Raw genomic sequence first — 15,505 nt, 5'->3', positions numbered from 1 at the left:
TGTCCAGATGTGCAAGCCTGATTGAGACCTGCCTACATAGACTCAGTGCTGTGATCGCAGCCAAAGGGGAATCTACTAAAAAATTACTTGAAGAGGGTGAATATTTATGCAGTCACTTCTTTTACATTACATATTTTTACTTGATTGATATTGCTTTGTAGAAATCTGTTTTCACTTTGACTATAAAGGGATTTTTTGCTATTTCTTTGGCAAAAAGCCATTTTTATTGGCAATGAATAATTTATAAAATCAATAAAATGTTAGGACATCCACAGGGGTGAATACCTTATATAAACACTGTATTTTCTTGTCTTTCTTTCTTTCTTGTTTTCTTTTTTCAAGATTTATTTTTGCACCTTTTCTTGCCTTTATTAGATAGACAGTGGATAGACTCGGAAACAGGGAAGAGAGTGGGAAGAGACATACGGGAAATGGTGCCACAGGCCGGATATGAACCTGGGCAGCCCGTGTACATGGTGTGGCCTTAACCACTTGACTACCGGCGCGCCCCTTGCCATGCTGTCTGGTGTAGATTTATTTTTAAACCTACATTACATTTAATTCATTCACAGTGCTTTGCTAGCAGTGCAAAATGTTGCACATTGTTTTATTTAGCCTAGCCAAGCTCCCTCTGTCATCGCCTCTACCCCCCCAAAGAATCAGTTTCACAGGCTTCCAGTAGATTCGACTAAACCTCGCCCGTAGCTACTGCCTTGTTCTGCTCACATGACATTCTCAGACCAGATACAAGCATATAAGCATGATGCTTTGTCAAATGGATCTGTCTGATGACAGATGTGGAATCTGGTCGATCAGTCGGCTTTGTAAGGTTATATAGCCAATATACCAGCTGTGAATATCGGCAGTTTGTGGAGTTTAAAGAAGAATGTATGGACATACCTCAGCTCAAGTTTTCTTTCTTTTCATCCTCAGTTCTTAAACTTTACGTGTGCTTGAAAGACTGAAGTTTAGCTATTTTAGTTTGTACTCATAAGAAAATTCTGTTTTCTTCAAATACTTAGTCAGGATTTTCCCAGAAACCAAACCTGGTCTTTATTGAGGAGAACTAATTTGAAAGTCATGTGAATGCTCGTAGTTCTTTATAATAAAAGAGTTGGCTAAAGTACTGAAATGAATCTGGTAATATTGCTATGTTGGTTGTTGGCAAAAATCCAATATCATATATCCCTTTCTAAAATGGTTCCAAATGAAGAGCTGTTTGGAAGCCAAAATACCGACTCCTATTACCGAGTGGAGCCAAATGATCTCTTCCCATCGGTGGTTCCCATGGTGCTTTTCCCAAGCAAACAGCTTGATGGAAAAGCAGCATAAAAAATACGCTTCCCCCCGGACATGTTTGTGTGACATGATTTAGATTAGCACTAACCAACTTCAGTTTCTCTTAATAATAAAATGAGAGTGGATTCAGAAAGTTCTTCACTCTAAACAAGTTGCTCATATCTGAGCTGACACAACCTAAATGTCTCCTCAACTCTCCTAAATGAGATAATTGGTTGTGACTGACCCAACCCCAGTCAGTCTGGATATAAATCTGTCTGGAGGGGACTGGGACTTGAGATATCTGCCAAAACCAATAAAATATGAGCCTACAGAGCCTTCTGGATCCCAAGTTTCATTGAATTAGTGCAAAGTGAATTAGTGTTTTCTTCTTAAAGTGAACTGAAGCAACATACTTGCCTTAACCTGGTACAGCTGAAGGTTTCAGGTTAGGCAAACATGCTGAGTAACTCCTTTTGCGTCATAAATTAAACTTCAACGTGTCTGAACCTTTTTTTGACTGATGACTTGTGTTTTACAGTGAGTCCTGTGCAGACGTGTGAGCAGTGAATCATGTGGTTGTGTAACAGCAATCAACTCACTGCAGAACACCTGAAGCACACTGGGAATCTGCTTCTGTGTGCTTTATGATGGATGCTGATGTTGGCTTTAGTTTAATTTAGTTAGATCTTTATAACATTGCAACTTTACATGTTTCTGCAACAGAGCATGCAGCTCATATAGACAGTGACAGTCTGAAACATGTGCTGACCCTAAAATCTTGTCTTTAGTTTGGCCTTTGGTGTAAAGAAAATATGCAGCTATATGTTTTATAAATTATACTTCACTACTGATATGAATTCAATAAAATTAAACTACTATATATATAATACACAATTTCCACACATAAAACAACACTAGGATTAAAAAAACATGCCAGTCCACTCAAACTAAACCGTACAGTCTTGAAATAATCTGTTAAAATATGTATTAATATTAATTATGCTACTCATAAGACCAACAGTACAAGTGTTGGCATGACAGTAATGACAGCAAATCCCAAGATCCCATGCAACTACATTATCATCAACATTTCATCCGTTGTTATTGCTTTTATTAAAATAAAACCCAAATTCCCAAAAAGTTGGGGCGCTGTGTAAAATGTAAACAAAGACAGAATGCACTGATTTGCAAACCTCAAAAACCTGTATTTTATTCACAGAAGAACATAGGCGGCATAACAGATGTTGAGACATTTTACCATTTCATAAAGAATATGACCTCATTTTGAATTTAATGGCAGCTAGACATCTCAAAAGTAGGGACAGCACTACAAAAGTAAGGGCTACTAATGAACAACAGCAGGAGAATCATTTTGCATCTAATTAGGTTGAATGGCAACAGGTCAGTGACATGACTGGGTATAAAAGGAGCATTTTAGAGAGGCAGAGTCTCTCAGAAGATGGGCAGAGGTTCACTAATCTGTGAGAAACTGCATCTAAAAATAGTGGAACAATTTCATTAAAAAAATCCTTAACATGCACTTGTAAAGATTTTAAATGTCCTACCATCTACAGTACATATCATCAAAAGAATCTGGAGAAATTTCTGTGCACAAGGGTGAAGGTCATTATTGGATGCTTGTGATCTTCAGGTCCTCAGGCAGTACTGCCTTGAAAACAGGCATCATACAGGAAATGACTGCATGGGCTGAGGAACACTTCCAGAAGTCATTGTCTGTCCGAGTTTGCAGTGCCATCAGCAAATGCAAGTTAAAGCTTTATCATGCAAAGAAGAAGCCATATGTGAACATGAGCCAGAAACACTGTCGTCTCCACTTGGCCAAAGCTCATTTTAAATGGACTGAGGTGAAATGGAAAACTGTTCTGTGGTCAGATGATTTGAAAAATTGAAATTCTTTTTGGAAACCATGGACGCCATGTCCTGCAGACTAAAGGGGAGATGAACCATCCAGCTTGTTATCAGCATACAGCCTGCATCTCTGATAGTATGGGGTTGCAGTAGTGCCTATGGTGTGGGCAGCTTACACATCTGGAAAGACACTATCATGCTGAATAGTGAAGAGGTTTTAGAGCTACATATGCTCCCATCCAGACATTTCTTTCAGGAAAGGCCTTGCATATTTCAGCAAGACAACGCTAAACCAAATACCACCTCCATCACATCATGGCTTCACAGTAGAAGAGTCTGGGTACTGAACTGGCCTGCCTGCAGTCCAGACCTCTCACCAATAGAAAACCTTTGCAGCATCATAAAAGAAGGAAGACCCAGGATTGTTGAGCAGCTAAAACCCTACTTCAGACAAGAATGGGACAACTTTCCTCTCCAAAAACTCCAGTAACTAATCTCCTCAATTCTCAGATTTACAGACTGTTGTTAAAAGACAAGGTGATGCTGCACAATGGTAAACATGGCTCTGTCCCTACTTTTTTGCAATGTGTTGCTGCCATCAAATTCAACATGAGCTAATATTTTTATGATATGGTAAAATGTCTCAGTCTCAGTATATGATATGTCTGGGTTTATGAGGTTGCAAATCAATGCATTCTGTTTTTTACACAGTGCACCAACTTTTTTGCACCTCTGTACTTTGGCTGAAATAGAGCACATCTCTACATAGTATTTAAAAAACATACTTTATATATTATCATTTAATCAAACAGTATTTTAAGTATCTTAAGTAGCTAAAATAAACAAAAGGGGAAAGTGTTTGCCTCTGTAGCCCGTGTTCCTTACATTTGTATTTAAGTCTAGCACTTACATTTGATAATTTTGTTTTTAAACATCCCACCAGTGGATAAAATTCACCCTGTGGTAAGAACAGGATGTTTCTGAGAACACTGAGCTGTCTTTCTTTTCTGAGAACTAGTTTGAGAAGCAGTGATAAAAAAACAAGATAATCTCTGTATCATGTGAATCGCATAAACTAACAGAAGCTACAGAAAGTCTTCAGTCAACTTCTTAGTGATTGTGATTGAGCTGTTGTATAACTACAGACCACATGTACACCAACACATAAACTTTAGGTCAATTTTCAAGTGAACCTTTGTCACCACAAGCTCAAAACACCCATTTACTTAGAGACTGTGATTAAGTGGTTTTTAAAGTATTGGGTCCTTTTTAATAACAAACATTTTAGATTTATGCAATCTCTTTAATGGTCTAAAGCTGTGTTTCTCAACCTTTTTCTGTCATGAAACACTTTAAAATGTGAAAAATCTGAAATCATCCCAGTCAAAACGTATTGAAAACACATTTTCACTAACCCTATGACTGCTGAGGGATTGATGATGCCAGAAGGCACCTAGGGTGAGGTAGGCTGGTGGTCAAAGTATTAGAAGTGTAATCTTAAAAAACTAGAACCATCACCTGGTGGTTGTATGCTAACCTGACATGCCAGATAGACTGTTTCATAAACCCTTTGCATGGGATAAATTCACAGTCATCTGGGAAACCTCCCATGCAAAGCGCTTGGGATGGGAGGACTTTTCAAGAAATTCACAGAAGGTGATTGGATGAACGTTCTGTCTGTAACATTCATAATGGGCTAATCAGAGCGAAAGTACAAAATGTGGTTGCAGATACAGTCATGGATGAAAGTATTAACACCCCTGGCATTTTTCCAGAAAATACACAATTTCTCCCAGAAATTGTTGCAATTACTTAGTTTTTGGTATATACATGTTTAAGTTTCTTTATGTGCATTGGAACAACACAAAAAAGCAGAGGAAAAAAAGCCAAAATTAACATAATTTTACACAAAACTCGAAAAATGGTCCGGACAAAATTATTGGCTCCCTTTTAAAACTGTGGGTAAATCATTTTATTTCAAGCATGTGATGCCCATTTATGCTGTGGTAAGTAACAGGTGCTGGCAGTATAGAAATCACTTCTGAAGCCTGTATGACTGGATGTGCAAGTGCAGTAGAAGCCTGAGCTCAGCAAACAGGCATATCATAGTTTATAAACAGTGGAGCTTGTTGATGGATAAAACTCAAGCCCCAGTCAATCAGAAGTGCAAAACCATCTTTTGTGCCAAAGAAGTTTTCGGTGTGGCATTTTGCTCTTGTTTTCATAAAGAAATGTTGCCTAGTTTTATTGAAACTGCCGCTTTACTACAGCCACATTCAAGCTATTTGCCAGACCAGTGAAAGCCATTGTATATACAAGCTTAAAATCCCACCTGTACCTATCGTAAACTGTTGCTGAAGCAAAAACATCTTTTCGCCATTAATAGCTTTCAATGCTGCTCTTTGCTCTTTATCTAATATAGAAATGTGGTCCATTTCTGATGAAACTGCTGTTATACTACAGCTACATCCAAGCTAAATGCTGCATAAGCGGCAGCCATGACTGTTGGTACAACTAATCCACTGCCTCTGTCTCCTTAAATGACCCTGATTGGTCTGGTCTGTTCTCAGACCAGGATCAGGCATTTCAGGCTGAACTTTGCTAGATAGATTTGCATGATGACAGACATGGAGTCTGGCCAATCCATCTGCTTTGCAAGGTTAGTCATATGCCTCCATGAGGTAGAGATAACAGGATGCCTCCAGGCTTGGCTATAAAGAGAGGCATTAAAAGAGCTACAGATCTTTGGTCATTGTAACTAAACACTGCTGGTCACAATAGAGAGAGAGCATGGTCACTCACAGTTGAATCTCAAACTGCAGTGAGTTTAACCAGTGAGAATGCTCCATACCATGTTGAAGCAAGGTTGGTCCTGGCATGGATGGAGCAGGCGGGCCAAGGCATGCACATGCACAGGTGAACAATGTATGCATGACTTAAAATCCATAAAGCAGTCCCTCTTGGGAATCATTTTAAATGATGTTAGACTGTTAGAGTTATACCTGCACAAAACAACTTAGAGTAAGCAGCATAGTCAAAGCCCTGATTGTTCAAACACATTGGCAGTGTTTCAGTGGCGTATTTGTGCTATCGAGACAGTGAGCAAGAATTTGCCTGCAGATTGTCTGCAATTTAAAACAAGGAATGTATTAATGCATCTATTGCATTTGTTTCTTTTAATCATTTCAATTATCATTTTAATTTTACTACTACTGCATTTAAGTTTACAGATCTGATATCATTACAGCCTTTACATGAATCAGTCAGGGAATTTTATATATCACTAATCATCATCATGTGAGTCAAACATTGTACATTTTACTTCACTTAATCATTAACAAAATACAAACACGGTGAGTTAAGATAAGATTAGACTTCAGTAAACCACAAAGGGAGATAAGCAACTTAGTCAGCAGCATATGAAGTCATTCAAATGAGCAAGTCAAGAGACTTAAGCATCTGCAACATTAAAAAGAGGAATTCATTTCTGCATTTGTACTTCTAATTGCAAGCAGGCATCATCTTTTTGAGGGCCTTTGTTTCACAAATACTTTGATTTTTGATGCTAATGCTTTCCTGCTTTAGTCAAGTGTCTGTTTGATCACATGACGTGTGACAGAGAATTCCCACACTCTGGTTTTCCTGCTGATATTGAAGTGAAAGATCTGAGCTCTTCTTCCATCCCTGTTTTTTTTTGAAGCTTTGATATGAAAACAAGTTGAATATTACATAGTGAACGAGGGTAAACTGATGAAGAGAGAGAAGGAAGACAAAGGAATGAAAGAGAAATGAGTGAAACCATAGAAGAAGAAAGAGAGAGGGTTATTTGTGTAGCGTTAGTGTTTGTGATAGCTGAACTGAGCAGCAGTGGAGTAGGAGGACGAGTGTGGAACAAAGTGTGTATGTGCATGTTGATGATAACAAATCAAGTCCAGATTGTGAAGTTCTCAGGCTGTTCAAACCGATCTGCCAAATGATCACACAGTGAGAGCATAAGCATGATTATTTAATCATTGGTTCACATTTTGTGAACATGTGAATGTCTTTGCAGTCAAAGCTCCTGTTATCTAACTGATGAAACTTTCACCACAAATGTTGACTTAACTTGGTCTGTACACAGGAAAATGAGGGAGACCAGGCACTACAAGCATGAAGACTGCAAAAACAAGGAGGGGAATACTTGAAAAGCCTTTATTATAACAGATAAATCATTTAAAAAGTCACATAGGTTTTATGCAAGCCCTCACAAACATATAGGCTTTTCATATGACTTAGCCCGTATAATAAAGGGTTTAAATATCTCCTGTTTCCTGCTTCGACACCAGACTCAACAAGAGTGGAGGACATGGAGGCAACAGTGTACCTGGTTCTCAGTTTGAGGCTTTTTGTCTCAGCAAGGAGACAAGTTTTTTTTTTTTTTAAACCAACGACAGTTGCAAGCAGTGAGACAAAATACAATTGAAAAGTACTGGAGAGTTTGGGAAGTCATACAGCTAAGAGGCCGATAGATACAAGAAAGTGCCTAATTAAAACAGAAGTACTGTTGAGAAGAGTCAAACCAGTAGCATACAGTCTATTCTAATCATGAATGCAATTTGATTGGTCAGTTGACTAAGTTTGGATTAATCAGACAGAGTTACAGGATGACCATATCTGCAGGTTTTCTGACAATAATAATAATTGACCAGGGATTTGGAAAGCAGTTAAAGCCGTTGTAAGCGATTTATTTTTAGTGTTGTATACCCACAAAAACAACAAAACCCGTCAGGGACGATGATCCAGCCAATGAGGACGCTAGTACTTGTAGCCAATTATGGCTCAGGATGGAGGGAACGTTCCTATTGGCCGCTGTAGTAGGTGCGCTTGCACCTCAGCTCAGTGAGAAGTTGACTATGGCGGAGTTGCCAGCGGTCTTCGGTCCTATGTAGAATTTGTTCATGCTGAGACTAACCTGTAATTCATCCATTGATTTCAGTGGAAAAGCGGAGCAAAATCACTCTATGAGAGCTTTGCCACCGTCGGTATTAGATTCAGCGGATGTGCAAATTTGCGAGGAGGTATATGAGAAGGGGGCGGAGCAACAGAGCCCAAACATGGACAAGAACAGGAAAGGAGGGGGAGTAGAGTTGATTCTACATGGTTCTCATTGAATGTTAATTCTCGAGCTTTAATGAAGGAATATTTGGCATATTTCAATCTGTTTCCCAGTAATTCTAGGTAAATACTGTAGATCTCATTTTTTGGATGATGCTCAAATAAACACTTTCATCCAGATCTTGCAAAATGATGCCATACGCCATTAAAAAACTGCCTAATGCAACAACATTGGACCAATTTAGGCCAAATTAAAATGAAATAATGTCAAAATTTAGGGATGCACAGTATTGGATTTTTGCTGATAAACATACTGATAATTACAGATTCATTTTAGCTGGTGCCAACATACAGTATAAATGTAGTTCAGACCTAAAACTTCCTAAGAATACACTTTAAACTTTAAGGAAGAAGAAAATGCCTCAGCTCACACCTCTGCTACCTTTGACTTGCTTAAGGCTCTGATAATGTTCACTATATCTGCGTCAATATCAGTGTCGGTGATTCTGAAAAGTAGAGTCAGTTTGAGTGATTTAGTGGCTCCAGGCAAAGACCAGTATGAGCCTCTTTACCTTTAGGCTTAAAGCAATCAGAGCAAGCAAACAGAATATCTAGATGCATCTCTTTCCTGGTGACAAAATCAGAACAGGACAAATGCATGAACCCAAATACCACCATAGAAGAGCATCATAATACAAACTCACCACATCTACATGTTCTCACATGTCTCTGGGCCAGGTGGAACTAATAAAAATTAAAGTCAAGTCTCCCTGATGGTGCAATATCTCGCCTCCGCCAAGAATCATCAGTTTTGTTCATTGCGTGCCACTTTAGCACACAGTAATCCACCAATTCATTGTTTCAATATGTTCATAGAGATCTACTGAGCTAACTTTTTGGGACTTTCTCTGATCTTTTAGTCGATTATGAGTCATCCAGACCCCTCAGGTCCTCTGGGGATGAGTTTACTCATTGTTTCCAGTATCAGAACCAAACAGGATGAGGCAGCTTAGTTTCTGTGCTCTGCTCCTCACCTGTGGAAGAAACAACCAAAGAACCAGAGGTTTTCTACATCTGTTAGCTCCTTTAAAACAGGTCTTAAAAAATTTTATTTACAGCTGCGTTCCCTTTAGTTTTAGCTTCTTTTAAACAACTCCTTCAATAAGATTTTTGTATTGATCTTATATTTGCAGATGACCCATTTTCTCTTTCTTAATGAATTTTGATGATTTCATGGATTATAATCATCATTTTAACAAAGTGCATCAACATGATTTTAGAGCTTTTATTTTGTTTTTGGCTCTGTAAAGCACTGTGAATTCCTGCACAGTCATGTGCATAAGCTTCAGGTATGTAGGGCACTAAGGACTCACTGCAGGGCCTGATGTGCCACAACCTGGAGCTAGAGAGAGAGGGGGCGGCATGAGTCAAGCTTGAGACATATTGACACGTGTATGCTCAGCAGAGGTCAAGCTCGATGACATCTTTTTTTGCCTGGACCTTTTCAGCCCTGGTAGTACGCCCGGGTACTGCCGGCAATTTTCAGGCCCTTTGGACATCCACTGGATGACCAGGGGCTTGTGGTGGCCCTACCATCTACCTGGCTGGTTTCCTAGGTCATGCATACTCAAGGACATCCAGAGCACATCCAGAGGGTTTTGTCATTCCTCCTTCTCATTTGATGGTGCCCTCAGGCAGCTTAATCGCCACATCTATGCCTTACTTCAGCCTCAATCATGGGCCCAAACACACCTTAAAGTTCTGCACAGTACTGCATGTATGAAGGGTGCTCTATAAATAAAGTAGCCTTACCTTTTTGAGACACTTCAGCCATGCTGTTGGGAGCAGGAGTCCTTCCCAGGGACTTTTTGGAATAATTGAAATCCATTTTGATGTTTTTGAATTCTCCCTTGGCCACTTTTCTACATTAAAATACTCATCTTAATTGTTTAAAGTGATTTCAGTTGTGTCTAGTCCCCTTGTGCACTAAGGCCCCAGGCAATTGCCTGCCTATCCCTGGTGGTAAAACCACCTTTGTTGCAATTTACTGCAAGCAAAAAACAGCAGAGTACCCTCTTTATTTGGCAGCTTGCAGGGTTTCCTTGTAGTCTTAAAATGCCCAGTCCTTTTAGTGAATTCCCCTCTGAGATTCCTTTAAAAATGATCAAACTAAAGCAGTAAACCAGGAGTGAGTGTTCAATTAGAAATGTGAGGAACAAGAGTAAAGAGAAGTGACAGCAGAAGAAGAAATCCTCTCCTCTGATCTGTCGTTTGATGGACGCTCCTTGAAAAGTAGGAAATCTTTTTTATCAGCGCTGGAGAATCTCGCCTCCGCGCTCTGTAAAAACAAACAAAAGCAGGTCTTCAGAGGTTTGTGTTTGTGTAGCTATTAGAGACGGAGAGAAAAAAGGTGTTCCTTCATCAGCCTGTTTGTTCAGGTAACTTGTTATTATGAAGCAACATCACAGAATAAACGCCACTGAAGCTCCACCAGTTTGATTCCAGGACATGGAGCAGTGATCACTGGGCCTGATGGGAGGCCTCTGTTGTGTAACCACGAAAACAATCGCTCACAAAACACACAGACCTGCTGTTGAAGTTTGTTAAAATAGTGTTGAAATCAAAGGTTTCATCTCAAAAAGCATGGAGCGCTCAGGGCTCTCTCACAAACTCTCTTAAAAGCTGCCATCTGTGACTCTCCATGTTTGTGTGAGGGAGATGCTCAGGGTGCAGCGGAGGAGAGGCCCATTACACACTCAGCCTGTGGGAGGGTATATTTAGGAACCGTGGGCTTTTTATACACTTACACACATTTCAGAGGAGACCCAGTTTGACCCTGAGAGGATGGCGAGTGCTGGCTGCTATGGCAACCGTTGGATGGCTGTATGAGTATGTGTTGGCACAGGGTTAGTGTGTGCGTATTAAAAAAGTGCAGCATCTACTTTGTGTTTCAGTGGAAATCCTCCTCTTTTATTGATTTTTGACTTCGGCTCTGATCATTCCTTCCTTCCTCTTCCTGGGTCGGCTCTGAAATTTAGGTTATCAGTGTTTCACATCTTTTTGATGGGCGATAAAAACAAAATACTGAAAACTCCTCTTTGTAAAGCTTTGTTTGCTTTGTTTAACATTGAGCTGTAAGAGGCTGAATACATTTGCAGCAATGTCAGATCCTCTAGGCTAATGTCTGCGGTAAGGACATGCAGAATTAGTCAGCTAAACAATGAGATGACGGTATAATACTCTCTAAAAATCTTTGGCATTGTCTCACTGATGCCACCGAGGCATAAAGAAGAGTCTTGATGCAAATGATGGCGGTTCCTTACCTTGCAAAGCAGATGGACTTGCCTGACTGTGATTAGGCAAATCCATCTACAAGCTGAAAATAGTTCTGACCAGTCAGCGTCATCTGAGGAGAACAAGGAGGTAGCTACAGGCAGGGTTAAGATGCACTATAAACTGTGAGCAATGGCTGCCCCCAGTTTAGCGGTTAGCTCGGATGTAGCTGTAAAAAAGTGACAGTTTCATCACATTGTAGCTGTGCATGTCTGCTACCTCATTTTGTCTTGTCACTCTGATTGGCCCATCATAAATGTGACAGACAGAGTGCCTGGGTTAGTCAAGCAGCAAACTTTGACTTTTCTGGGAGCACATGGCTAGAAACCCCCATATCGACAGATACAAATATGACAATGCATATTGGATTCAGTAGAATTAGTATTCAATTTCAGAAGCAAATAATCCATAGCAGCATGAATCTCAATATAAGGGTGCAACAAGCTTTATGCTGTAAAAGAGGAGGCTGGGGTGGAGGAGGTGACACTTTGCCAGCAGCAGTAGCGTGGTGCATCAGCATATGCTATATTTGAATAGACCGTCATGTTGAGAGAAAGAGCTGTGATTGGTTGTGAGAGCTGAGAGGTGATAATTGAGATCAGCTGGCCATCAGCTGATCACAGCTGGGCATGGGAACAAACGCTAAGTTTCATTTAACTTCTCTGCTGTATAAAAACCACTCATTTATTTAAGCCATTGTGAGTTTTCTTCCATGACAGAGAGAGTTAACATTTTTTGGAAAGAAAGAGCTGCTTTGGCTTAGTTGTAGTGCCTGTAAACAATGGCGGCTGGTATAAAGATTGCTATAGCAGCAATTTTATGAATGCATTTCTTTAATATTAACAGCAAAGAATCAAACAGAAAATTTCTTTGTTGGGAAAGATGTTTTTGCTCTCCTCCTGGCTGGCTTTAGCAAGAGTTTATTTTACCAACCGGCTCCACTATTAGTGAGCAATGATAACGGCTACCTGTCAAGCTCACGTTATCCTTGGCCGATTGGCCCGTAATGAATATGGTAGAAAGAATGTTCCTCCAGTCACTCTCCAACTGTACTGGTTGTTGCCCAGATGGATGTGAACTATCCTGAATTGTATGTGAAATGTACTATCTGGAATGTCAGGTTACATTATTCTGCTTCTGCATGTGTTTGGAGGCCTTACATCCTCCTGGACTCTGCTTCTTTTTTATGACCTAGAAGTTATATCAGAGTCCGCCTGAAGCCCACACAGTCCGCCTGCTTCTCTGTGATTGGTCAGCTAATCTGTCAATCACACAAAGACTGGCCTCAGAAAAAAACACACAGTCAGGGTCACAATTTCCTGAATGGTGTGACATTTGCTGAGTCAACACTACCCTCTGAGTGAGTGTGGCCTTTAAGCTGTAATCAGATTTGTGAACAGTGAGGCTGTGAGAGGTTTGCTGGTCAAAGAGCAAAACCACAGAAACAAACTCAGTTCGTTTTTTTGGTTTTTGAGTATTTTGATAAAGATTAAAATCTCTGAGCTAAAATAATGTTGGATATTTCTTTGTTCAGCTCTACTATGATGCATTTTTGTTCAACATTTGAAAAGCATGTAACCCTTCAGATGGATTTAAACACATCATGAAGTACATTTCTACTCCACACATTACTCACAACTTAATAACACAGGAAGGCTTCACACAGGCTCCTTCACACGGCTCACAGTCTGTAATCGAGTGAGGACACAGGATGTAATTATCAGGCACATGTGTGAGTGTTTCTGCATATATATACTAGTAGAGAAAGTGGGTGAGTGGAGGATGATTTTCAGCTTGTGTGTTTTTTTTAACAGGCTTGAACATGTTTTTTTAAGGTTGTACCAGCCTGCTTTAATAGAGAATGTTGTTCTGTGAGTGCATTATATATGTGATAAAAGAAAATATGCCTGATTATATGGGTGTACACTTGGCTGCATATGGCGTCAGCCTGTGTGAGTTTTGAATGTTTCTCTGTGTTGTGGGTGTTTTATTTTCTGTTTATTGTGTGATTTTAAATTTATGTTTTCTGTTGTGTCTAAAGATAAATTTGTGTCTTCTATGCAGTGTTAATTTTGGCAGCTATTTTTAATTTCAGTTTTAGTCTTTAAATGAAATGCATTTTATTTTTAGTCACATTTTAGTCATTTCTATCCTTTAGTCTAGTTTAAGTCGACAAAAACTCAAAACATTTTAGTGTAGTTTCAGCCCATAAAAAGTCCTCACATTTTAGTCTTTACTTTTAGACCAAGCATTTATTGTCTTGCCTCAATCTGGTACCAAATCATGGTAGTGCCTTTTATACACTCTTCTAAACCTGTGGTCCCTGATTTCTACAGCTAAGAGGCAGAATAGCTACAGATGCATTATATTTTGACAGATTTACCCACAGTGGAGAAATATCACGGATTTTGAATGTTTGACGAAACCTACATTACATTTTAGTCCAGTTTTAGTCGTCTTGACAAAAACTAAACTTATTTTTTGTCAGTTTTTGTCATCACAGGTCTTTTTTTGTTAGTCTTAGTCTAGTTTTTGTCATGGAAAAAAAGGCTGTCGACAAACATTTTTAGTCATAGTTTTAGTCGGCGAAATTAACACTGCTTCTGTGTCAGTGATCATTGACTCGTGGTCCACCACAGCTTTCCATCCGGCCCCCAGAAGATTTTTAAAATCAGTTAATGTGCAGAGGGAAAAAAGATGTGGTATTTCGGGTATGGTATTTAAAAAAATCCCTATAGGCTTTAAATGTTGTCTTAATGTTTGATCCATTTTATAGAAATGCTCCCATCAGTCATTATCAGTGAATATGATGCAAGATCAAAGCATACTCATGAATTAATTCTTGACCAAAGCGGCTGTTTTCCATTTCAACTTTCCAGCTCAGGCAGTATGAGAGTTCAGTTTTTCCTCCCTTAGAACCACTACAATAGGCTGGTTTCCATGATGACAACATGCCAGCCTCAGGAATATACAGTATAGCCAAAATATCACAATCCCCCCCTTGTGGCAGCTGCAGGTTAGACCATTGGCACTGATCTCACTACCAAAGGCAAAACAATATTTTAATTTTCGAAGGAAAAAAAGAATTAAGCAATTATATATTAATTGATACAGCTATCATGCCAATAATATCATACATCCCTAGTCTCTGTGTGTGTGTTTTTGATGTGTATTTATGTGTGCATAACCACTTACAAGCCATTTTATTAGGTACACCTTCCTAGTACGGTTAGATCCCTTTTTTGGCTTTAGAGCTGCCATAATTCTCTGTGATCCACGAAGGTGCTGGAAACATTCCTGAGATTTTGGGTCATATTTACATGATATTATCATGCAGTAGCTGACACTTTATCAGCTGTCCATCCATGATGACGATCACACATTCCACCATGCTCCTAAGGTGCTCTATCGGAAACAGGTCTGGTGTACAAGTTAATGGCCAAATTATCTTGTGCATGTGTGTGAAAATGTGGTTATATTATCACCACTAAGCTATTCTTTGATGGCAAAGAGATGTTAGCGCTTTTGTGTGTTGAACTGCAGGTTTTGAGTGTTTTAAGGCTGTGTTTATTCTTATGTTTGTTGTATTTTTGAGTATTAAGAGAGGATTGTGCGTCTCTCTGCTTCCCTTTAGCTTGTGCATATGGATTTACATTTATATTAACAGGTGTGTGGTTGTGTGTCATTTACCTGTGCATGCTCTATTGTCTTCATAGCTGTCTGTGTACATATAAGCTCCAGAGTCACAGAGCGGGTCGCTGTTATGCCTCACTCATAGTGAGCATTGCCATGGCAACGGCACTAGCAGCGCAGTGTGAAGTGGAAGAAGAGCTCAAGGTGCTCAGCGTGATCGAGAGAGAGAGATGAACACACTATTGGTCGGACTGGTTGATGATGTCATGGATTTAGTAAATGGTTAAATTATGTT

The 15,505-nt window shown here is 39.5% G+C and overlaps 1 protein-coding gene across 1 annotated transcript in view; it reads left to right on the top strand.

The window, feature by feature from the left end:
• Positions 1-15,505, top strand: part of rnf19b (ring finger protein 19B) — a 64,521-nt gene that overhangs the window by 14,711 nt on the left and 34,305 nt on the right. The gene's annotated exons all lie outside the window — the stretch shown is intronic.

This window comes from Cheilinus undulatus, linkage group 16 (genome assembly GCF_018320785.1).
Source record: "Cheilinus undulatus linkage group 16, ASM1832078v1, whole genome shotgun sequence".
In the NCBI taxonomy this organism is placed as follows: Eukaryota; Metazoa; Chordata; class Actinopteri; order Labriformes; family Labridae; genus Cheilinus; species Cheilinus undulatus.
This window is presented reverse-complemented; position numbering and strand designations above follow the sequence as displayed.